We start from the raw sequence: 26,798 nt of genomic DNA, 5'->3' as shown, positions 1-26,798 counted from the left end.
GTTGGCATATATGGAAGACCAGTAAAAACAAGACTTGATGAGCATACTAATAAGCATTAGTTAGGAAGTGACTGTTGTGTATTATTTTTCCTGCTCTTTCATCCAGTATATGTAGAACTGAGATTTGAGCAATATTCTCTGAGGACAAGCAGGGCAGTAAAATATTCACTCTTGGATGTAATGTCATGCAGTACAGCCCCATCCAGGCACTTACTTCCCCAACAGTGGATACAGAATTGTTTGAGAAAGTTCAACCAGAAACACATGGCGTTTCCCACCTGCTGCTGTCATGTGGAACTTCCTCAGACTTTAGTTTTCTGCAGAGCCAATCAGGTGTACAGTCAGCCCAGTGCTATTTTTCAGTCTTAATCTGGCTATGCTGGGTGTCGGCCCTGTTGCTGTCATGTGGTTTTCTCATGTTATCCTCCCTAGGTAAATTTTGCCAGCTATTTAGGTTTTCTTTCTTTCTTCTTATCAGTTCAATTCAGGCCTTATTATGGCTCAGGCTTTTATCTGGGTATTTTTCAACATTAAATCATTTGGTTTTGCTGTACCTATTTCTGAAGACAGTATATCCAAGAAGATACCCAACAGTTTCTAAAGTCGTTCCTTGTGCAACAGGACCACATGCATTAAAGAAACTCTTAATTTGTATCAGGCACTGGAAATTCATCAGCCTCTAGTATCTTGGTCACTCTTAATATCAGCATTGATAGAAGTCATCAGGTACAGTCATCATCCAATTTATACCTGATAAAGAGGAAAGATTTGTCTTCAGCTTCATCAGTGCTGAGGGAAGCATAATTGCCAGTTGCTCACTAGAGACTGAAATGCATCTACATTGCCCCTCCCCAACCCCACTACCTTGTTGAAACAGCACCAGGGTCACAGGTGTCCTCTAAATACTCTCAACATGAGCACTGCTAATCTCCCATGATAGGGTGCAATGGCCTCCCTTGTTCTGAGATCTCATTTACACTATGCTCCTTGTAACTCAGGGGACATGACTACGCCTACTGTGTTGCACTTACCTTTGTTGATAGTAGCCTTTGAAGAGATGTTCATGAAGACGTTCAAGGAGAGGATAGAATGCTATGTCATACTGGGAGTGTGGGAGTGGTCTAGCCTTGTGACCCATGCACTGCCCACAGGAGACATGTTGTCAACAAGAATTTGAAGGGATTCTGAGTCAGTTGAACCAATATTGATTTCCAGTATATCAAGGGCCTCACTGATGCATTGGGAACCCCCAGCCTAGGCCTGACACAGGGGTCAATAAGATATGACATAACATAAATTGTTATTTATATATTGCAAAAGCCTTTCGGTTCTATTCAATTTACAAAAGAGGTAGAACTGAGCAATGTCGGTGAACTACAGCATCAATTATTTTTTTTTTTTTTTTTTTAGCAATGTAAACCTACCCGTCTCCCTTTTCTATCCTGTGAAGTTTGCTTCATGGTTTGTTTTATATTTTAACTGTATATTTTAACTCCCCCCCTGTTTTAAATTTATTTTTAGCTTTGCATTATTTAAACCGCTTAGGAACGTTAAGCGGTATATCAAGCTTAAATAAACTTGAAAATTTGAAACTTTATACAGATATGAATGGCTGTTTGGTGCCCTCAGTTATTTCACACAAGCATTTTGCATTCCAATAGCGATTTTTTCAATAGGTTAAAATATTGCACTTCTATTCTCATTTTAGTGATGCCCCATCTCTAAATTATGTCTATTGTTACAGTTATCATATGGTGTTTTATATGTGAATGGCTGTTTGATGCCCTCAGTTATTTCACATGAGATGATATCATTGGAATGCATTTTGCATTCCAATGACAATTTTTTTAGCGTTTAAATTACTTTGTAATAACTGGAATATTTTGGAGTTTTCTGTTTCTCAGACATATTATATAGACGAATAAGGTAAAAAAAAAAAAAGACTACTGTGCTGTTTTAAATAAGTACCATGTGTATAGTCATATCTTTGTTGTTCAATGCTGTTAAGCTGATTTACCACATGTTGTACTGCAGACATTGAAGAAAAGAGCTGCTGTTGTAAGTCCTTTTATTTTTCTCTACATTAGAAGTAATTAATGGTGTTAGATCCAATTTCATTAGAAATGGAAGAGGGCAGTTTGCATCCCCCTTTTTTGTTTGGGATAACAATGAAATTTAGCATTCTCATAGTTAGAAGATATGGTTAAGAACGCCAGTATTTGAAGCTGACAATGAAATGATTTATAATGTGCTGTTTCTAATTTTGCAGTGGTGCTAAGTAATAGTGTGTATCTGTTAGAGTGTAGGAATTTAGCACTCTACCAAGTGGTATGTAACAGACTATGGGCTAGATTCACTAAAGCTTTTTTAACGTTCTTTGCTTTTTTAACATATCTTTCCAATTTTATTCACATGTTTATTTTATCTTGATGTATTTATTAGAATTGTATGTATTGCTTTCCTGTTGTTAGCCGCTTAGAACTTTCCCGATATGACGGCATATAAATAAATTATTATTATTAAACATAGCTACTCAATCGCTGTTGGCCGATTCTTTGGCTGATTTTCAAACAGTGATTGATTCACTATCAAGTTTGCATGCAAATGATTTGCACGCAAACCCACCGACTCAATCACTCAGTGAGCAATTGAGATATGCGCAGAGCCCTGACAATAGTGACAGGAGAAGCAGCCTCCTGTCACTGCTGTCAGGGCTTCTGGTTTTTTTTTTTAATGGGCCCGATGTTCTGTGCAACTTAAATGCACACCATCTGTCCCATTAAAAAAGCCGACAATTGCATGCCCCCCCTCCCGAGCCACCATTCTCCTGCCCGCCTCCCCGAGAAAACCTGCCACGAAGTCTCCCACTTGCCCTCCTGTTCCCCTGAAAAAAAAAATGGCAGGAGGGATGACCACTCCCTCCTGCCACCGCAGTGCCCCCCTCCCCTCCACCCTTCCCGCTCCAGTGTCCGTACCTTCTGTTGGGAGCAGGAGGTACTGCAAACTTCTCCTATTCCTGCTCCTCTGCCCAGTCTGCTATGCTACTGGGTCTTAGGCTCTTCCCCGGTGCATCATGTGATGCACAGGGAGGGCCTAAGGCCCTGATTGGCTCAGATGATGAGGAGCACCGGGGAGGGACCTAAGGCCAGTGGTGAAGCAGAGGGTGGAGGAGCAGGAGGAGTTTGCGGTACCACCTGCTCCCAACAGAAGGTACTGCCTCCGGGGCAGGGAGGAGGAGAGGGGCGGGGAGGGTGCACTGCAGTGGCAGGAGGGAGTGGCCATCCCTCCTGCTGGTTTTTTCAGGGGAGCGGGGTGGGCAGGTGTGAGACTTCATGGCAGGAGGGAGTGGGCATCTCTCCTGCTGTTTTTTTCGGCAGAGCGGGTGGTTGGGCATGAGCCGGAAGCCTTCATGGCTGGAGGGAGTGGGCATTCCTCCTGCCAGTTTCTTGGGGGGAGCGGGCGGATGGGAGACTTAGTGACAGGAGGGAGTGAGCTTCCCTCTGCCATCTTTTTGGGGTTCAGGGGGGAACGGTGGCTCAGGGAGTGCACAATTGTCAGGGGTCGTTGGGGGAGGGCCATTGCAAGTGGTGGGGATTTTTTTCTTTGTTTTTTTTATGGGGAAGATGTTTTGCATGTGTAATACATGCAAAATATCTGTGCCATGGAAAAAAAAAACAGGCAGACCTGTCAGTAACACAGTTACCAACAGGTCTACAGCAGTCGGGTTTTAGGATTGTAAATAGTCAACCAATGTAAGTGAATCAATCGCTTGGCTATTTTGAATGGGGTTTTACTAATTTGCATGGCCGGATCAGAAAATGGGCAATCAAGGGGAAAAACATGTGGTGGGCCGTTTTATGAATCGGGTCAGTTAGCAGCGATGGTTGCTAAACCTGTGAAAACAGGTTTAGCGACGATCACTGACTTTAGTGAATTGGGGGTCTTTATAATTTTTCACTTTGGCATATTTTACATATGAATGTTCATTTATTCACATTTTTATCACATCAAAAATAGAATTTGTTCATGTAAAATGTTTTACCTTTTCAATTATATTTTGTTTTGGATCCCTTTAGAGTAATCTGAATGTTTTATTTTTGTTTTTATATATGTTTTAGAGTCAAACCCCTGATGCAGCCAACATTTGGGTGAAATGTGGCCCATGTCGGGTACTTTTAGAACTGATTGTAATAAAGGTCTTTTTTTTTTTTTTTCTTTAACTTAATTTGGGATTCGTTTTACATTCTGGTTTCTGCTTTGTTGCAGATTTGTGGTACCTCTTTTTGGACTTTTCCTCTGAAACCAGACACCGAACTGATTAACTCTTGTCTTGTTCTATTTTACATTGTATAAAATTGGTAGCTTCCATCAATTTTTAGTACAATTGAACCAGTGATCTCCAAAGGATAATGTAATTTCACTTCTACTATTTCTACTTATAATTTTTATAGCGCTACTAGGCACATTGTTGCCCAAGGCATATTTGGAGAAATCCTCTGTTCATTTATTATTTATTTATTTAATTTTCTATACCATTCTCCCAGAGGCGCTCAGAATGGTTTACATTAATTTATTCAGGTACTCAAGCATTTTTCCCTGTCTGTCCTAGCTGGCTCACAATCTATCTAATGTACCTGGAGCAATGGGGGGATTAAGTGACTTGCCCAGGGTCACAAGAAGCAGCATGGGTTTTATCCCACAACTTTAGGGTGCTGAGGATGTAGCTTTAAGCACTGCGCCATGCTATCCCCCTTGACATTGATATCTGTTACTCAGAGTTTGGTGAAGGCTTTCAGGGGATTCAGTGAATTACCAGCTCTACAGCCCTGCTTGTTTATTTTTTTTGTTTACTTTTTGCTTGATACAGTTTGATTTGTTGAGTAGGCAGCCTGCTCAATCAAACTGCATCAAACAAAAGATAACCCCTCCAAAAAAGCAGGGTTTTTGGGCTGGGGATTCTCTGACAGTACTTACTAAATTTGATTGACTGAGCAGCATCTGCCTGTTGCCTGCTCAACCAATAAAATTTAGAGCCATACCCTCAGGACCTTTAGGGGTTGGGGTGAAACCCTTGAAGGCCCTGACCCTGGCTACTGAGTCTATTCTAAAGTTATTTTTTGTTTGTTTCAAAGTAAGGTGTACTGGAATATTTTATGAGGATTTTATGAGGAGTTGACAATTCTAACAGCTATTTTTTGTGATGTGTAATAACGTGTTTTTTTTGTTTGTTTTTTTCCTTTTGATTGCATTCTGAAAAGGAAAAAGAGTTTTCATTTTGATTTTACCTTAAGGTATTGGTCTCTGGGTACCACTCCATTTTCCCCAATTTTTACATATATTTTGTGTCTGGTCTTTTATGCCTTGTTTAACAGCTCTCGCAGTTTAAGGATTCTTAAATTGGTTTTCAAATTATGTTCTGTTAACATCTAACTAACAGGCATAAGAATATAAGAATTCCTTTTCTGATCTATCTAGCACAGTATCCCACTTATAACAGTGGCCAAGCCAGGTCACATATATTGGGCAGTACTTCAAAATGTAGCTAGATTTCATGCTGCCTACCCCCAGGAATAAGCAGTGGTTTTCTCCAGGTCTGCCATAATACAGGTGGTTTTTTAAAAAAAAAAATTATTTATTCAGTTTTAACTCTTGCAACAAGTGTACAAAATTCAATCAGATAATTCGTACAAATCACTTGACATTCTAACAATTATTGTCAAATGCATATAAAAAAGACCCCTCCCCCACCCATCCCATTCATCAGGAATAAACCCATAATACAGTTTTTTAATGGCCCACCAGACTAATCCAGACCTTTGGGGTTTTGCTGTCCTGCCAGCAGGTGGAGACTAAACTACTGAGCTGTAATATTGGGGCTCATTTTCAAAGTACTTAGACATACAGAGTTCCATAGGTTACTATGTAACTTTGTAAATCTAAGTGCTTTGAAAATATGCCTCATTATCACTTAAGAACCCTGTTCAACCCCCTGGCCAGTTAGTATTTCTCAGGCTCTAGCAGGTGGCAGGCTTCATGTGCAACTTATGATGGACTAGTAGGACTTTATTTTCTTGATCAATCATATTTAAAAATAAAACAAAAAATGGAGGGGTTTTAAGGGTTTCTTTAAAAAAAAAAATTTTTTTTTAATGTTGGGAGTGTATTGGAGTCCGGGAGATACAGATCAGGAAGAGTGAGTGATACTCAGTGCAGTAGATTTCCTTTCAGAGGTCAGTCCTTTCAAGGTATGTAGGAAAGTCAGATACTATCGAGAGCTCACAATGAAGGTTTGTGGGTCTGCCCTCTAATGTCTTTGGTAGGAAGTCAACTAAAGTCATTTTACCAGAGATGGCCCTGGATAACCACACATTTTTTGGTCGTGGGACCATGATGTGACATCAGAGGGAGAGGCAAGGCTGACATAGGCAGAAGATTGGAGATGTTGCTTACGCTGGTGAAGTGTTGAAGAGGTACGGGGAAAGGGAAGGCATGGGGGAAGGAGCGGGGATGACACCACCCCAGGCACTTCCTATTCCCGTTATGCCACTGCTAGTGAGCCCTCTAAAACCTAGTGTACCTATATAAAAATGACACTTGTAGGCATAAAGGCTATTGTTGTGGTCTATAAGTGGGTGCAATAAGTTTTGGGTGGTTTTTGGAGGGCTCACCATACAATATAAGCAGGTTAGAGTGACATACTTGGGACTTTTTAATGTGACATTCACTGCAACACCCCCTAGAATCCCCCTCTTCTCTGCTCTGTTGTACTTAGCTGTGTTCAGCTGTCTATGGCCAGTTTGCTAAGAAAGCTGGCTGCTTGGACGTCCCAATACTTTGTTTTTATGCATTTTTCATTTGGACGTCTTTGTATTTGAAAGTGGCTATAAAAAAATAGATGCACTAAGAGCCAAAACATCTAGATAGGTCATTTAAAAAAAAGATAAATGTCCTGCTCTTTTGAAAACGGACGTTTTTCTCTACTGGATTTCTGGATGTCTTTCCCAAAACGTCCAAACTCAAACTTAGACATCCTATCAAAAATGCCCCCCACACGTTCAATAAAATTCTGTAGCACTTCAAATTATTTCTCTATTTAAACACACCCATAAAACATTAAGCATCCTAGAATTTGCAACTGTTAAACAAAGTGATAATGTCAAAGGAAAAAAAAAAGATCAGCCTCTGCGTGTACCTGTCTGTTAATTTGAATGTATGCTACCTCTTCATCATCCTGATCCTTGTGGTATTGTTTTTTGCTAATTGGAATGACACCTAATCTGCTTCTAACCTTTGCTGCAGATTCTCAGTAATTTAGCAAATCTAATAAACCCGCTGTCCCATGATCCTCTCTCCTTGTTTGTTTGCCATGGTGAAAGACTTGAAGCATGGCATGTCTGCAGATTTCTACCTGCGTGAAAGCTTTTAGCGTCTTCTTTTTTTTTTTTTTTTTTAATAAAACAGTCACTAATTTTACCTTGCAAAAGCAGTAATAAATATGTTGGAGAAGAAATATTTTTACTGAATTTTCATACTAACATAAAGCAAGAAAATTTACTTTGTGGAAATAAAGTATTACAGAATACAATATAAGAAGTCATGGGGAAAATGGATTAAATTAATCAATCCATCCATCCTGTATACTTCTTAGTCCATATAAGGGGAAACCAAGTGGAGAAATCTAGAAGGAGAAAGATATCAAAAAAGAAAAACAAATACAGAAAGAAAAAATGTGAGGTATATGCTCAGTTAAACTTAATACCTTATCTTGAATAACTTGCACCAGATGTCAACTTGATACAGTCTCTTTGTCTTCAAGAAAATATTGTAGCTGGGATGGCTCAAAAATATGTACTTAATACCATTCAATGAAGTCTTATATTTACAGGGATATTCTAATTGAAAAGAGGCACCCAAGGCCAATGCTTGCTGTCTGAACAAAAAAAAATTGCTATGTTTGGGTCCATTTTGAAACATCAGGAAAAATAGACACCTCAACCCCCCCAGTCCTGAGATCTAAAGAAAAGTCTTAAAAGTGCTTCTTTGTCCTGCTGAAATACAAAGGAAACAAGCAAAGTATTATTAGATAATGTTTCTTCTACAGAAGTCCCTAGAATATTGGTTAGATTCAAACTGTCTGATGATGTATCACTCTGTTCAGGTTCAACCAGGGAGCTGCTGCATTTTTTTGGATTACAGTGGAATAAAATAAACTTTATTCAAAGATGGTAAATGCTTCTCTAAAAAACTTGTAGAACTGAGTTTATTTTTGTGATATGTGCAAGTGAAAACTACACTTCTCTGACTGTCCTGGATTACTAAGGATTTCTCTTCAGTACAGTGATAAATTCTGTTCTCCATGGACACAGGCCGGTGCAGACACACTGGTATTATCAGCTGCAGGATGGTGGTCTGGAAGTGCCCTTTTAAGCTCATGCACAAATGCTTCAGCCAATCATACGCCAAGTCATCATTTCCACCTTGAGCATGATCACTCTCTCCATTTTTTTTTTTTCAATTTCCACTTGGCGTGACAGATGTAGCCCTCTCTTTTCTGAAAGAAAAGTTATCTTCCACTCAAAAGATTTCCATTTCATTAAGGATGGAACAAATTAGTGCCAACCCAAAGGGCCTCATGCAGGTACCAGTGGGCTCTCATAATTCCAGCGTACCCAGCGCCTCTGACAGGCTCACAGATAGTGCCTAAAGATTGTGGCAATCCTGCATCCCAAAGTCTTGTCACAGAGAAATATGGGAGGAATTACAAGCCCCGATGCAGAAGGGCTGACCAAGTCAGAGCCCGGGGGTGTAGATCAGCTGACTATCCTATGGACAGTGAAGAAATTGAAGTAGAACAGAAAAGCTGTGACTTCCCTGATACTGTCCAGAAACCAGACAGTAAAGTTTTACCTCGCTGTTGTCCAGGTGCTGGGAAGCAGAAAGCAGCACAGCAGGGTGCCTTGAGAGCAATGTAAGCAGAGGGAAGGAAACTCACCCCCCTGCAGCTAAAGGGGAGTGGTTTCTTCCCCCAGCTTAAACAGAGGCTCTGTAATGAGCTTAGGGAAGCAGCAGGAACATGGCAGAAAGGAACCAGCAGATCCCTTGGGACAGGAGCAGAGCAGGAACCAAAATCCCAGCATGAAGCTGAACTAGCTTGGAAGCAGCCAGAGCTACTTGCTGAAAGGGACTGGGACATGAAGGAGGAACAGGTTGGAAACTTGCCTTTACAATACTGTTTGCCTGAGCCGATGATAGTTGAAGAAGGCTGTGCTCCGTGTGTAGCTACTGCTGAACCCATGGAGATTGCATAAGGGCTGGGAGTTTAAAGAAGGAAAGTTTCTGTTCCTTATTGTTACTCTGCTGTTCCCCTGCTCACAAAGGAAAGTTATGTCTGCAGAGATAATTACAGAAACTTCCAGTGTTATTCTGGGGAATAGGACTGAATAAGGCATCCGAGCTTATGTGGTGTGAGATATATAAACTTGCACATAGTTTAGTCCAACGCTGTGCAGGACGACAGCCTGGGTTTACCCTGGTTTCGGATTACCAAACCTCCGTGCAGGGCTGGCAAGTGCTAATTGATCTCCATAGCAACCAGGGAGAGACAGCCAGTACTGCCTGCCTTTAGAGCCTGAAACCAAACGCTGACTACAGACTGCTTGTGCATGTTGGGGGAAGTACAATTACTGTTTATCCCGCTCAATGTTACCAGCTGTACCTCGTAGAAACTGAAATAACTTTTGATGAATATAAGTTACCCTTTTCCAGTTATGAGGCTCTGGTGAAGAGGACTGTTAATACTATGATTTATTTTTATGAAGTCTAGAGCATGCCTGATTATGTTTAAGTTAAAGAAGAGCCTGGTTTATGTCACCGGTGAAACTGGGCTTGCCTGAGGTTGCCAAGGTCTATGATTTACAATTTAAGCCATTCAGACTGCTGGAGTTTTCTGTGCCAAGAACACACCACATCTAGCCCAGGAAAACCATAGAGGTATCCTGCTTGAAAGGTAACCCTACTTTAAAGGGGCTCACGCCAGGTGTTGGAAGTGTGTCACTGCCTAGCGTTGGAAAACCGCTCGGCCAGAGACTAGGTGGTGACAAGATCTCGGCACACAAGATTCAAAGTGCCATGGTTCTCTCTCTATAGTGAACCAATAGCACAGCAGACAAATCCTCCTATGACAGAAATACCTTTTAAAAGATAAGTTAAAGTAGAAACACCTTTTAAAGTAAGTTACTAAAACTTTCCCGGTTAGACTCGCAGGACTCCATTGAAAAGGCTAGCACTTCATCTAGACATTCTTCTCATTCTCACCATAACAAGTATTTTACATGCTCTACTTTTTCTTCATCGCTTGTTCAACAGACTCAGTCTGTTCCACAGCCGACAAAAAGAAAACCTAAAAGACAAATACCTCTCCTTTACAGCATTCTTAACCCCTCTTCAAATGCTTCACTTTCTGATTCTAGCACTCCCCAAGTAACACAGGAAGCAGCTCTGCTCCTCATGCAGCTTTTTTAAAATATTTTAAACCCACGTTCCCTTCCTTCAGATACAATGCAGTGTATAGTTTCTATAGTGGCACCACAGACTACAGTATCTTTACTGCCTCCACCTCATAATCCATCACCTTCTCTCACAATGGTTCCTCAAACCCCAGTGAACAGCTCATGCTAGCAGGATTTTTGGCCTCTGTCCTCTCATCATCACTCCTCAATATATGAGGATGACTATTTTTCAGATTCACATCCTAAGGATCCTATCCTTACGACCAGCAAAGACCAACTTGTAGAACCAGATTTAACTAAACAAGACAGTCCTTTAGAAAATATTAATTATTCTAATTTCATACAAAAATTACGTAAGGACTTGTCCATGAAAGCAGAGTCTACAAACATGGACAAAAAACATTTTGATGCTAGTATTAATACTGTTGATACTCCAAAGGGTCCCACAACATTACCTGTTCACTCTGTTTTACAAAGGTTTTCAATCTAAAATCTGGCAAAATCCTTTCTCCACACAACCGGTTTCAAAACATCTAGATAATAAATACAAGCTCCAACTAGCAACAGGGTTTGAAAAATCTCAACTTCCACACACCTCAGTAGTACTTGAGGTGGTAATGATATAGCCTTCAAACTACAACCCTACTGCCCACTACCCAGCCAGCAGATTAACCATTCCCCTTAACTGTATTCATGATATTCTATTTGTCTGTCTTGTCTGTTTAGATTGTAAGCTATTTCGAGCAGGTACTGTCTTCTTTGTGACTATGTACAGTGCTACGTATGACTGGTAGCACTAGAGAAATAATAGTAGAAGTAGTAGTATTGAACAAAAATAAGCATTCCAAGTCATCCTCCCATTATGCTCCAGGCAGAGATCACAAATCCTTAGACATTGTAGGCTGCAAGGTTTTTTTTCTGGGGCTATGTTAGCCTCTAGAACTGTAGTTCACCAGTTACAAATCTTACATTTCCAATACTTCCCACTCTTATCAAGCATTGGAAACTCTTACCAATCTATTCAATCTTTATTACCTTTCCTGAATAGATTAGAAGAATAAAGCTTTAATCTTATTCGCAGCACCTATGACTTATTTGATACTTCCTCAAGAATAGCTGCAGTCTGTTTCAGCCAAATGTATAGCCTGGCTCAGAGCATCTGTACTCCAAGAAGACCTTCAAGATCATCTAGCAAAAGCTCCCTGTAAGGATAATAACTTATTTGGTGATAAAGTTCAAGAGACTGTCATAGAAGTTAAAGATCAGTCTACAGCCATTAAGGAATTCTCCACTTCAGTGTCTCAACACAGGTATCAAACCATGTACTCCAGAAATCAGCTTTATCCCAGGACAAGCAGGCAGGTATTCTCACTAGTGGGTGATGTCATCAGACAGAGCCCCGGTACGGACGTCTCACAAGCACGTGTTGCTTGTAGAAACTTAAAAGTTTCTAGATGCCCGCACCGCGCATGCGCCGGTGCCTTCCTGCCCGGAGGTCCGGGCGTGTCTCCTCAGTTCTTTTCTTTCCGCGGAGCTGAGAAGTTCAACTTCATCATGCGCTAGCTGAATTCAGTTAAATTTGCCTTCCTTGTCCGCGTTTTCGCTTTCTTTTAATTACAGTTAACAGTACTTTTCTTTTTCAGTAAAAAAAAAGAAGATTATTTCCTCCGGCGGGTCGAACGGGCCGGCCACGTGGCTCAGGCCCACTGGCTTCGACCTCGCGGTGGAGATTTTCCGGCCTATGTCCCGGCCAATCACCGGGTTTAAAAAGTGCAGCAAGTGCCAACGCGCGATTTCACTCACGGACCCTCACCGGCGCTGTTTGCAGTGTTTGGGCCCTGACCACATTCCGAAATCGTGCAGGCCTTGCTCTACCCTTACGGCACGCTCATTCAAGCGGCGTTGCCTATTGTGGGAATCGATGTTCAAGATGGACGCAGCTAAGGATCCCTCAGCCTCCACTTCATCGGATACCTCCCCGGTTCGGGCGAAACCGGTATCGACCCCTCCTGCATCGAGTGTGGTGAAACCGGCATCGTTCATCCCGACACCATCCACGAGCTCGACGTCGGTGCCTGCCCCGGTCTCCTCGGTTCAGGTACCTCTTCCTTCCACAGTGCCACCAGTGGTCATCAAAGTGCCGAAAGCTACTAAGCAGAAGCACTCGGCCTCGAAGGAGCGCGATGACCGTGCAGGAGGACCCCCTTTCGGTGCGGATCCCTCCTTATCGGCTTCGCTACGGTCCGTGCTGGAAGCTCAATTCGTTGAGCTCATGCAGACCATCGGACCCGGGCTCATCGCTGCCATACAGGGTGACCTCCCGGTACCGGTCCAAAGGGGCGGTCCGCCCCCTCCCCCTCCTCCACACCGTTCGACCTCGAAAACCGACGAGGACGAACGGGGGAGGGCGGCGATACCCATGCGGCAAGCCTCGCTTACCGATATGCCGCCATTAGAACCCATTACGCCTCCGCGCCAACATGGGACCAGACCTCCGATCGATACTCAAAGCCCTGGGCATAGTCAGGAAGAGTTCTTCCGTACTCCTTACCAGACTTGGGTAGCATCGCAGGAATCCGCATCGCAACCCCAGTTGCGATCCACCGCTTCCAGCCCTATCCACCACTTGGGGGCCTTGGGAGACCATGCGATGCACAGACGATCCCGATCCCCGTCCCGCCACCGAGACGGGCACCGATCAAGACACTCATCCTGGCACTCTTCACGCCATTCGGAGGTGTCACCGCAGAAAAAACTGCAACGTAGGGGATACTCCTCATCAGAGGTGTCCCCTCCGGAGGGCCCGGAGTACGAGGAGACACCGGTGCCCGATTCTCCTTGCCACTCCCCGATGTCCATGGACCCGGAGGCCTCCTCCTCCTCCAGCCCGTCCCACAGACCGACGCTGGCGGATCAATTGTCCTTCTCATCATTCCTCCGACAAATGGCGGAGGACCTGGATGTGACCCTTGACACGGGCTCCCGATACTCCAAAGAGTATCTGGACACCATGCATTTACCTAACCCTCCAACGGAGTCGCTTCGGCTCCCCCTGCATAAATTGCTGGATCAGACCTTCATGCAGTGTTTCGAAACACCGTACTCCATACCGGCGATTCCCAGCAAACTCGATGCTCGATACCGCATCGTGCACCATAAAGGGTTTGAGGGCCCTCAACTCTCCCACCAATCCCTTCTGGTCGAGTCCTCTCTTAAACGCTCTCATCCCTCCCAGGTCTACGCCTCTGTACCGCCGGGCCGAGAGGGGAGAACGATGGACAAATTTGGTAGAAAATTCTATCAAAACTCCATGATGGCGTCACGGGTGCTGAACTACAATTTCTTTTTCTCTTCCTATCTGGAGTTCTTCTTGCCGGTGCTCCGCAAGTTCACTCCGTTCATAGACAACCAAGCTCGATTCGAGTTCGAGGAAGTGGTAGCCTCCCTCTCCCAATTACGCCTCCAGCTGATGCAATCCTCCTTCGATGCATTCGAACTCTCGGCACGTGCTGCCGCAAGCGCGGTAGCCATGCGTCGCCTGGCATGGCTCCGTACAATCGATATGGATCCCAACCTCCAGGACAGACTCGCCAACGTACCATGTGCTGGAGCTGACCTGTTCGATGAGTCTATCGAAACTGTTACCAAGAAGCTGTCGGATCATGAAAAATCTTTTCAATCCATCCTGCGGCCCAAACCCAAACCTCAACAGTCTCGACCTTCCAGGCCACCCCTGATTTACCAGCGGCGTTACATGCCCAGACAAACGCCTGCTGCGAGACAACCTGCGAAGAGACAACCTCCCCAGAAGTCTCAGCAAAAACCTCAGCCACCGGCTGCACCTAAGGCTCCCCAGCCCTTTTGACGCCCCTCCCGGGAGCATAACCGACGCCGCTCTGCACTCAGCCTCTCCCATAGGGGGCCGCCTCCATCTTTTTTACCATCGATGGGAGGCCATAACCACGGACCTATGGGTCCTTACCATCATAAGAGAAGGATACTCCCTTCAATTCCATCGGGTCCCCCCGGACCATCCCCCAAGAGAGTATCCTTCAAGCTCGACGCAGACCGCCCTTCTTCTTCAGGAAGTCCAAACCTTACTTCAGCTTCGGGCTGTCTTGCCGGTCCCGTCAGACCAATTGAACCGAGGGTTTTACTCCCGGTACTTCCTCGTCCCGAAGAAAACGGGCGACCTGCGACCCATTTTAGACCTTCGGGCCCTCAACAAGTTCCTGGTCAAAGAGAAGTTTCGCATGTTGACTTTGGCTTCTCTATACCCCCTCCTCGAGCAGAACGACTGGTTATGCTCCCTGGATCTCAAGGAGGCCTACACTCACATCCCCATTCACCCGGCCTCCCGAAAGTTCCTCAGATTTCGGGTGGGAAATCTGCACCTACAATATCGAGTGCTACCATTCGGCCTATCTTCGTCCCCCAGAGTCTTCACAAAGTGCCTGGTGGTAGTGGCCGCGGCACTCCGGGACAGGGGTCTACAGGTGTTCCCATACCTCGACGACTGGCTCATCAAGGCCCCGTCAGCCCCAGAGGTCACTTCGGCGGCCTTAGCTACAACCTACTTCCTCCAGAATTTGGGCTTCGAGATCAACTTTTCCAAGTCTCATCTACAACCCACCCAGTCCCTCCCCTTCATCGGAGCGGTCCTGGACACCACCCGACTCCGAGCATTCCTGCCTCTGCAACGCATGGAGTCTCTTCTTCATCTCTGCCAGTCGGTGTCTACTCGCCAAACCCTACCGGCGAGACATCTTATGGTGCTCCTGGGCCATATGGCCTCCACAGTACATGTGACACCCTTTGCCAGACTCCATCTCAGGATCCCCCAGTGGACCCTGGCATCACAGTGGAATCAGACGTCCGATCCACTATCCAAACACATCTTAGTCACACCTGCTCTTCGGCAGTCTCTACTTTGGTGGATGACCTCTTCGAATCTATCCAGAGGTTTGCTGATGCACTCTCCCCCCCATCAGAAAGTTCTCACAACCGATTCGTCGAATTATGCATGGGGGGCCCACCTGGATGGTCTCCGCACCCAAGGATTCTGGACCAGTGCGGAAAGACTACACCAAATCAATCTACTGGAACTCAGAGCCATCTTCAATGCGCTCCAAGCTTTCCAACACCTACTTCACGACATGGTAATCCTCATTCGCACAGACAATCAGGCCGCCATGTATTATATCAACAAGCAAGGAGGCACGGGCTCGGCCCTCCTTTGCCAGGAAGCTCTACGAGTCTGGGACTGGGCGGTGCGCCACAACGCCCTCCTCAGAGCAGCCTACATTCAGGGGGAGAACAACGTCTTAGCAGACAAACTGAGTCGTCTACTACAACCGCACGAATGGACTCTCCATTCCAGCCCCCTTCACCAAATCTTCACACAGTGGGGGACGCCTCAGATAGACCTCTTTGCGGCTCCCCACAACTCCAAACTGCCTCAGTTTTGCTCCAGGATCTACACCCCTCATCGCCTCGAGGCAGATGCTTTTCTACTGAACTGGGGGAAACGAATTCTATATGCGTTCCCACCATTCCCGCTGATCCAGAAGACTCTGGTCAAGCTGAAACTCGAACAGGCCACCATGATCCTAATAGCTCCTCGGTGGCCCAGACAACCTTGGTTCTCCCTCCTACTTCAACTCAGCAGCAGGGAACCAGTACCACTTCCAGTGTTTCCGTCACTACTTACTCAACATCAAGGATCACTGCTTCATCCCAACCTGCAGTCTCTCCACCTGACAGCTTGGTTCCTCTCAACGTAACCCCTCACCACTTCTCTCAAGAAGTGAGGGAGGTCTTGGAAGCTTCCAGGAAGCCCGCCACTCGACAATGCTACTCCCAGAAATGGACGAGATTCTCCTCATGGTGTGTTTCTAAATCAAAGGAACCTCAGCGAGCTTCCTTATCCTCCGTGCTGGACTATCTCCTACACCTATCTCAATCCGGGCTCAAGTCTACATCCATACGAGTCCACCTGAGCGCTATTGCGGCGTTCCACCAGCCCCTACAAGGGAAACCCCTCTCGGCCCATCCGGTGGTCGCCAGATTTATGAAAGGACTCTTCCATGTTAACCCTCCTCTCAAACCACCCCCAGTAGTTTGGGACCTCAATGTAGTCCTTTCCCGTCTCATGAAGCCCCCGTTTGAACCACTCAACAGGGCCCCTCTTAAGTATCTCACCTGGAAAGTGCTTTTCCTGGTAGCCCTTACGTCCGCTCGCAGAGTCAGCGAACTCCAGGCACTGATGGCGGATCCACCATTCACAGTATTCCATCATGACAAGGTGGTCCTCCGCACTCACCCGAAATTCCTGCCTAAGGTGGTCTCAGAATTTCATCTCAACCAATCCATTGTACTTCCAGTATTCTTCCCTAAGCCCCATTCTCACCACGGAGAATCGGCCCTTCACACTCTAGACTGTAAACGTGCGCTAGCTTTCTACCTGGATTGCACCAAGCCACACAGAACCACTCCTCAACTTTTTATCTCCTTCGACCCTAATAAGTTGGGAAGACCCGTATCAAAGCACACCATCTCTAATTGGATGGCGGCTTGTATCTCTTTCTGCTATGCCCAGGCTGGATTATCACTTCCCTGCAAGGTCACAGCCCATAAGGTCAGAGCAATGGCAGCCTCAGTAGCATTCCTCAGATCAACACCAATCGAGGAAATTTGTAAGGCTGCCACCTGGTCCTCGGTTCACACATTCACCTCACATTATTGTCTGGATACTCTCTCCAGACGGGATGGACAGTTTGGCCAAACAGTATTGAAAAATTTATTCTCTTAAGTCGCCAACTCCCCCTCCATCCCACTGAGGTTAGCTTGGAGGTCACCCACTAGTGAGAATACCTGCCTGCTTGTCCTGGGATAAAGCAATGTTACTTACCGTAACAGTTGTTATCCAGGGACAGCAGGCAGCTATTCTCACGTCCCACCCACCTCCCCTGGGTTGGCTTCTCAGGCTAGCTACCTGAACTGAGGAGACACGCCCGGACCTCCGGGCAGGAAGGCACCGGCGCATGCGCGGTGCGGGCATCTAGAAACTTTTAAGTTTCTACAAGCAACACGTGCTTGTGAGACGTCCGTACCGGGGCTCTGTCTGATGACATCACCCACTAGTGAGAATAGCTGCCTGCTGTCCCTGGATAACAACTGTTACGGTAAGTAACATTGCTTTATCCACAACCAAACTACAAACACAGATACTAACCCTATTCAACACTACCATCTCCAAGAAACTAATCTCAATCTTCCTTGTCACGTCAGAAACCTAAAGAACAGAAATCTCAACCAACATCTTCTTTTGCTGCCCCCCCCCAAAAAAAAAAAAAATCACTCAGTTTTTGAAAATTCACCTGTAGGAAGAAGAATTCAGTTTTTGGGCAAATTGGCATCAATCACACTGACAAATGGGTCTTAAGGATAGTAAAATTTGGTTACAAACTCAATTTCACTCACTTTCCTCCAAAACCCAAAATTCCACCTCCCTTACAAACATCCATTCTCAGAGAAGAAATTCACTCACTACTTCTAAATCGTTCCATTGAACTGTTCCTCCTCCAGAATGGATTTTACTCCTGTTACTTTCTAATTCTGAAGAAAACCAGAGACCTAAGACCAATACTTGATCTCAATTTTTTTTCTTAAAACTAGAAAAGTTCAAGATGCAATCTCTACATATCATTCTCCCTCTTTTACCAAAAAATTCCTGGCTAGCATCCCCTGATCTAAAAGATGCTTATGCACACATTTCAATATACCATTGTCCTTGCCAATATCTCCAGTTACCCTTCAAAATCATCATTTTCAATAGAGTTCTTCCTTTTAGCTTTTAGTGCCCAGTGTAGTAGTAGTAGTAGCAGCTTTTCTTCAGAAAAAATGAATTTTGGTGTTTCCCTACTTAGACTGACAATTCATAGGAGCTCAGATCAACACAGTATCAGCAAGAGCTTATCTTCCTCAAGAACATTTCATCAAAATTTGTTGATTAACTTTCCAGCTTCTCCATTCCATTGCATGTACAGCAAGACAACTACCGTACTCCTAGGCCACATGGCATCTTGTTCCGCAGTCATTTCTCATGCAAGACTGTGCATAAAGCCCATACAATGAGGACTAAAAGACCAGTGGAATCCACTGAGGCATCTTGTATGACTTATGGAATTTTATATTTTGATGTATGTGTGGGTTTGGCCAGTTTTGGCATTAAATTATATTCGTTGCTGATGCGACATGCATATTATATGTAATTTGATTTGATATGTAAGTATGCAATTTGTTATAGCGTGACCTTGAAGTGTTTTTGTATGACAAATGTAAATGTTTTAATTTGTATGTTAATATTTAATTCGCTCTGGATAAGGGTGGGTGAGAAATAAACAAACACAGTCAACCTTTAAATAAAATTGCCCAGCACTTCAAATAAAGAATTGGTGGCGCTCTCCAAGGAATTAGCTCTCAGGATCACCCTTTCAAAGTGCAACACCAGATATCATATTGACTACAGATTCCACTCCTGAGGGAGAGGAATTAACCAATATTAATCAATATAGAGCAAAAGTTTCATAGTCCTAAAAAGAAAAAAAATCCTTCACATCCATACAGTCTTCTAAGCCATCTCAACATTCCAACACATCATCAAAAACAAAATGTTGTTTATTCACACAGTCACAATGTTTTACCTGAACAAACAGGGGGGGGGGGGGGGCGTGGGTTCTTGCCTCTCTATTTAGAATTTGGTCTTTTGTCATTCGTCTAGGAGCATCCCTTCAAGCGGTCTATATTCCAGGAGTACAAAACACCTTAGCAGACAAATTTAGCAGAATTCTCATTTCACATGAATGGTCTCTCTCCCCACCAGTAGTTCAAACAACTTTTCAAAACTGGGGAATACCAGAGTAGATCTTTTTGCATTAGAGGTCAATATCAAATGCAACCTCTACTGTTCAAAGCTCCCATACTCCAACAGTATAGCCTAAGATGCTTTCACCATCAACTGGACATATCTCTTTTACGCTTTTCCTCCTAATCCTCTCATATCATGAGTTCTCCAAAAAGTCATTCAAGATTCCACCAATTTGAATTTGATAGCCCCAGATTGGCCTCGTCAACTATGGTACCCATGGCTATCACTCCTCTCCGTCCACAAACCAATGAAATTGGGAACTCATCGGTCCCTCTTGACAAAACAACATGGAAAACTGGTGCATCCAAATCTTCCAGCTCTAGCTCTCAAAGTTTGGCACCTCAAAGGTTCCCATCATCTTTTCCATTAGGAATTCAAAACATCTTAATAGCAATGAATAAACCCTCTACCCAAAAATCATATTCTCTCAAATGAAAAAAATTCTATATCTAGTGTTCATCGCGTTCTCTAGATCCATATCAGTGTTCTGTACCACATCTTTTATAATACCTTTGACATCTCTCTGACTCTGGCCTCAAACAATGTTAATTAGAGTCCACATCAGCTATTTCTTCAAAATGTGCTGACTACATTAAGGAACTCTTGTCAACCCATACCACCATCAAACAATTTCCCAGAGGACTTGTCCATTTACAAGCTCTTCATCAATCACCTCCACTTTCATGGGACCTTAATTTGGTCTTGACTCAACTTTGTTATTCGCTTTTGAACTTTTAAACTCCACATCTCTACAGTATCTCAAGTGGAAGACACTTTTCCTAATTGTCATCACCTCAGCAGCAGCTTTAGTGAGATTCATTCACTTGTTCATTATCTACCATACACTAAATTTTTCTCCACAAAAGTGGTCCTCTGTACTCATCCAAAATTTCTTCTTAAAGTGGTTACTCCTTTTCATCTAAATCAAGAAATCATCTTCCCAGTATTCTTCCTGAATCTTATACAGATTCTGCTGAAGTTATCCTTTATAATCTGGACTGTAGGAGAGAGCTCTTTTATTCTATTTGCAATGCACAAGTCTTCATAGGAAAGCATCACCACTTTTCCTATCTTATCAGTCATCTCACTTAGGCCAAGGAGTCTCTAAATGTATTCTTTCATCTTAAATAGTGGACTATATAACTTTTTTGTTATCAACAAGCAAACCTACCTCTTCCAGAAAAAAGTAGGAGCTCATACCTTAAGAGCAATTTCTACTACAACTCATCTCAGAGGAGTTTCCTATATAGACAATTGCAAAACAGCAACATGGGCGTCTCTTCATACTTTCGCCAAACATTACTGTTTAGATATTGCTTCCAGGACTGATAGCAGATTTGGTCAATCAGTTCTACAATCTCTGTTTCATTGAACTTTATATCTCTACCCTTCAATCACATCAGACTGTTTTCATTACAATTTTTAGATATTCAACTACAGTCCACAGCTAGGGAGTCACCAGTATGTTTGCAATGGCTTATGTCCGCGGAGAAAGCAAAGTTGCTTACCTGTAACGGGTGTTCTCCGTGGACATCAGGAGAATGCAGAGACACCTCCATCCCCTCAAAAAAAAAAAAAAAAGAGAAAACCAAAGAGAGGTTCTACATCTTTTGCATTCCTTCTTCTATACCTTTCCTATAACCATTTGTTCATAGCACCAGCTATTGGAGATAACTGAAGAGATAGTGATCACTCTCAAGGCCGGAAAGACAACATGGCATATGATTGGCTGAAACATTTGTGCATGAGCTTGAGTGAGCATTTTCAGATTGCCAGCCTGTAGCTGATTATACCAGAGTGTCCGCATTGTCCTAATGTCCATGGATAACATCCATTACAGGTAAGCATCTTTGCTTTCCTATGACATTATAGAAATTCTGTGAACTGAAATTTCTTCCTGATTGAGAAAATAGTATACAGTGAATGGAATAAGGGACTTCTCTGACGAATTGGTAATATAAAATCTAAGTAATTCCAGAGGTCACATGTTAAACAACTTGCAGACTAATTCTAATTAGTTTGAAACAGCAGCAGTAGACATGAAAATGAAACACACAAAATATTGCCATCATTAAAAATGAAATGTTACTGAGAGGAATTTTTCATGGATTGATCACAGGCATCTCAATGGAGCCAGGATTTGGGTCTGAAAGGATATAGGCAGACATCTACAGATGTCAGCAGGAAATGCACAGCTTATCCAGAATGTTAATTTAGAAAATGTATTGATTACTAAAGGATGCATGAATTTTCAGTGTGTGTGTGTTTTTTTCTGTCATCTAAGCATATATATAGAGGTTTTGATAGCACTTACTATAGCAGAAAATTAACAAATAACTTCTGTTCATTATAATCATCTTGCATGAATTCAAATTACTTGTAGTAGAATTCTTTTGCTCTGAAATCCAAACATATTACTCAGGTCTCCAGGAAAATATGTGGCTCTTGAAAATATACAGTATACTGGCTGTATACTTTATACACCTGGAAAGTGCTAATCTAATAAGCTGCTAGTGAAGCTGAATTCACTTAAATATTTGGGATATATGAAAAGGAACTTATAGAGTGTGAACTTAAGAACATAACATAAGAACTGCCATCACCGGATCAGACCCTAGGTCCATCAAGTCAGGTGATCCGCTCACACGGAGGCCCAGCCAGGTATAACCTGGCAAAAAACTTAGTCACCCGTAACCCTCTATGCGCCTTCCGAGGAGATGTGCATCTAACTTGCACTTAAATCCTAGAACGGTGGGTTCCGCAGCAATCTCCATCGAGAGAGCATTCCAGGTGTCCACCACTCGCTGTGTGAAGCAGAACTTTCTGGCATTTGTCCTGGGCTTGTCCCCCCTCAGCTTCAGTCCATGACCTCTTGTCCTAGTCACATTTGACATCGTAAATAACTTTTTGTCCTGCTCTATCTTGTCGATTCCTTTTATTATTTTAAAAGTCTCAATCGTATCCCCTCGCAGTCTCCTCTTCTCAAGGGAGAACAGTCCCAGTTTTCTAAGCCGTTCTTCGTAGTTCAAGTTCTCCATACCTTTTACCAGCTTCGTTGCTCGCCTCTGCACCCTCTCGAGCAGTTTTATATCCTTCTTTAGATAGGGAGACCAGTGTTGGACACAGTATTCCAAGTGTGGTCTGACCATCGCTCTATAAAGCGACATTATGACACACTCCGATCTACTCGTGATTCCCTTCTTTATCATGCCCAACATTTTATTTGCTTTCTTTGCTGCCGCCACACATTGTGCTGATGGTATCAGTACCCCCAGGTCTTTTTCTCGTTCACTCTTATTCAGAGTTGCACCTGACATGCTGTACTCATGCTCCTTATTCTTTCTGCCCAAATGCATTACTTTGCACTTTTCTACATTAAACTTCATCTGCCATTTCTCTGCCCATCTCTCTAACTGTCTCAAGTCTCTCTGTAGTTCCTCGCTGTCCTTTTGTGATCTGATTGTCCGACATAGCTTTGTATCGTTTGCAAACTTGATAATATCACTGGACGCTCCTTCTTCTAGATTGTTGATGAAAATATTAAATAAGATGGGCCCAAGAACCGAGCCCTAGGGCACACCGCTAGTCACTTTCTCCTAGTCTGAGAGCTTCCCATTTATGCCTACCCTCTGCATTCTGTTATCCAGCCATTTGCCTATCCACCTTAGTATGTCTCCCTGTATTCCGTGGCTTTGTAATTTCCTGAGAAGTCTTTCGTGTGGAACTTTATCGAACGCTTTCTGGAAGTCCAGATATATTATGTCCACTAGTTCCCCGTTATCGATAAATTTGTTTATTGTTTCAAAGAATTGTTGTAAATTCGTCAAACATGACTTCCCTTTCCTGAAGCCATGTTGACTGGCTCTCATCAGGTCGTGTGTATCCAAGTGCCGAACTATGCTATCTTTAATCAGTGCTTCAACCATCTTTCCAGGGACAGACATAAGACTCACTGGTCTGTAGTTGCCCGGTTCTCCTCTTGACCTTTTTTTGAAAATTGGGGTGACGTTCGCTATCTTCCAGTCGTCCGGTATCTGTCCAGTTTTAATTGACAGGTTGGCAAGGTTTTGCAGTAGTTCACTGATTTCCACCTTCAGCTCCTTTAATACTCTTGGATGAATTCCTTCTGGTCCAGGGGACTTGTCGCTTTTAAGTTTGTCGATCTGGTAGTATATCTGGTCCAAATCCACTTCTAATGTAGTGAGGCTGTCCTCTATTTCTCCCTTGAACGTTTTCACTGTTTCAGTATTGATGTAATGTCCTCCTTCGTGAAGACAGACGCAAAGAAGGAGTTTAGTCTGTCAGCAATTTGTTTGTCTTCTTTGATGCATCCTTTTCTTCCCTGGTCGTCCAGCGGACCCACTGCCTCCTTTGCAGGTTTTTTCCCTTTTACATATCTAAAAAAGGGCTTGAAGTTTTTGTTCTCTTGCGCTATTTTCTCCTCATAGACCTTTTTGGCATCCCTCACTGCCTTTTGACATTTCTTCTGATCGTTTTTGTGGCTGTTCCAGGCTTTGGTAGTTCGTTCGCGTTTCCATTTTTTAAAGGAGTTCTTTTCTCTTACGGCATTCTTCACCTCTTTAGTAAGCCATGCCGGTTCTCCCTTGCTTTTATTTTTCCGTCCTTGAGATATCTGCGGAATGTAGAGATTTTGTGCTTCCATGATAGTATTTTTCAGTAGGGACCATGCCTAATCCACCGATTTAATTGCGTTCGTCCTTTTCCTTTTTACTATGGCTCTCATACTATCGTATCTTCCTTTTTTAAAGTTGAGGGTTGTGGTTAAGGTTTAGCTACGTTTCCCCTTCCTGATGTCGAGTTTAAAGTTGATCATGTTGTGATCGCTCATTCCTAATGGGACTACTTCATTAGTCTGACCTGTAATGCCATTTAAGACCAAGTCCAGGGTGGCATTACCTCTCGTTGGCTCTGCCACCATTTGATCTAGGAAGCAGTCCCCTATCATTTCTAGGAACTTTATTTCTTTGCCGCAGTTTGAGGTTCCCAGGTTCCAGTCTATCCCTGGAAAGTTAAAGTCTCCCATGATCATTACATTACTTGTCTTACATCCCTGTTTGATTTCCTCTATCATTTCCAAGTCTGTCTCCTACGACTGTCCTGGGGGTCGATAATAAAGGCCAATTTTTGTGTCTGTTCCATTGTGTCTAGGAATCTTAATCCAGAGGGACTCCAACTTATCATTTCCCTCTGTCTTCATCTGTCTAACAGATTCTATTCCTTCTTGAGGGCAATACCTCCTCCTTTTTGCTTTGTTCTGTCCCTTCTGTATAGCTTGTATCCCTGCAGTACTGTATCCCATTTGTTTTCATCATTCTACCATGTTTCTGTTATGCAAATGATTTCTAGTTCTTCGCGTCTTGCTATTGTCTCTAACTCTCCCATTTTGTTTCTCAAGCTCCTAGCATTCATGTACATACATTTTAGTTCTCTTCGTGAACCCTTCTTGGGATTTCCGAGCTTTGCAGCCCCTGCTGTGTATTTCATGGTATCTGTCTGTGCTCCTACGTTGTCTCCCTCATTGTCTTCATGCTCTTCTCCCCCTATGTCTGAGTAGTTGTCCATAGTTCCTTCTTCGGGGGATTTCGTCGCCCGGGCCATCGACTGGTGGTCGACTGTCGGCTTTCCCCTGCCCTTTAGTTTAAAGTCTTCTCAATGGCCCTCTTCATGTTACCTGCCAATAATCTTGCTCCTTCTTTGGTGAGGTGTAATTCGTCCTTTCTGTAGTACCTGCTTCTTCCCCAAAACGCAGTCCAGTTGCGCACAAAGTCAAAACCTTCTTCTTCGCACCATCTTCTCATCCAGGCGTTGATCGCTCGCAGTTCCTCTTGCCTCTTCTCGTCCGCTCTTGGTTACCGGGAGGATCTCGGAGAAGGCCACTTTCACCTCCCTGACCTTCAATCTTCTTCCAAGTGAGCGGAGCTGGTCCTTCATTTCTTCCCTGTCATACTTCTGTCCACTCACATCGTTGGTTCCCATTTGGATAAGCACAGCAGTGTCCTCTCCTCCTGCGTTGTCTATGATTCTGGTGATCCTATTGGCCACATCTTTTACTCTTGCTCTGAGCAGGCAAGTGACGAGTCTATCCTCTCTTCCTCCTGCGGTGTGGCTGTCCACATGCCGTATAATGGAGTCTCCTACGATGATCCCCATCTTCTTTATTCGGGGGTTCCTTGGGGGTCGTAAGTCCACATCCATGGTGCAGGGCCAATCTTCTCTCTCCTGTGATACAGCCCATCTTAACCATCCCAGCCATCTAAGCCCTCCCCAGCCCGTCCTCAACTGAGTAAGGTGTTTTATATTGGGCTCCTGTCTGATAGTTTTAACAACTATTTAAAGTCCTTTAGTCTGAGGTAACATTTTGAAAGTTAGTAATCGTGCATTTCAGTGAAAAGCAGAATATACAGAGATGAGTCAATCTGTAAGTGCTTGTTCCTTGAGTTTCTTGGGTGCTAGTTCCTTGGGTTTATATTACCTAAATATCTGATTATAATTCATCAAATATGAAACCAACAGCAACTCAAGACTACTTACAGAATTTTACTTCTCTGCTAATTGTATCCACACTATCCCATGACTTTAAATTTTACAATTTGTCTAGACACAACAAAGTAGCTGTAATTTTTGTATAAACACAACAAAGTAGTTGTAATTTCTCCGGAGCTAACCAGGTCTCAGATACACATAATATATTTAACTTCTGCTCTACCATTAAATTCCAAATCAGGTGACATTTATTATTCATCAAATTAACATTTACTAACACTCCAAGTTTTCTGCTCATCTTTCTCATCCCTACCCCTCTTCAAACAATCTGTCAATTTATGCTTCAGCTATTTATGAGGTCTAGTTTCCCCAAACTTTCCTTCTGCCATTATTTCTAGTCTGTGAACAATTCCAATATTATTCTCCTCAACTGTTGTATACAAGACATGATAGTACTGTAATAATTTCTTAAACTTTCTCACAATAGCTGGACACCAGATATTTGTTGAACTAAGAAAACCACAGACACACATTTTGCCTTTCTTATAGCATTTCTTGGGGCATTTCAAGTAGTGAACTAAGGAACTCCCCTTTTAGCTTATATTAATGTAGTTGCTGGGAAGATGCCGATGCTAACATATATTTAGCACTATCCTATGATGTGGGAAATATCTACTTCTTAGCCATATTTTAACAGCACAAGCAGTTTGGGTTTGGGCCTATGCCCACACAGCCAGATACAATCATAAGCAGTAAAGAAAAACTCTTTATTAGCTCAAAAGAAGAAACCCTGCATCCTGTTACTTCATAGAGACAGGTATACAAGGAATAGTCTCTTTGTTAAAGAAGCAAAAGTC

The 26,798-nt window shown here is 43.4% G+C and overlaps 1 protein-coding gene across 3 annotated transcripts in view; it reads left to right on the top strand.

Annotated features, from left to right (window-relative positions):
* PACS2 (phosphofurin acidic cluster sorting protein 2) overlaps positions 1–26,798 on the top strand; it is a 474,262-nt gene that overhangs the window by 372,683 nt on the left and 74,781 nt on the right. The window lies entirely within an intron of this gene.

Source organism: Geotrypetes seraphini, chromosome 7 (genome assembly GCF_902459505.1).
Source record: "Geotrypetes seraphini chromosome 7, aGeoSer1.1, whole genome shotgun sequence".
Lineage (NCBI taxonomy): Eukaryota > Metazoa > Chordata > Amphibia > Gymnophiona > Dermophiidae > Geotrypetes > Geotrypetes seraphini.
The sequence above is the reverse complement of the archived record's forward strand: the minus strand, read 5'-3'. Positions and strand labels throughout refer to the sequence as shown.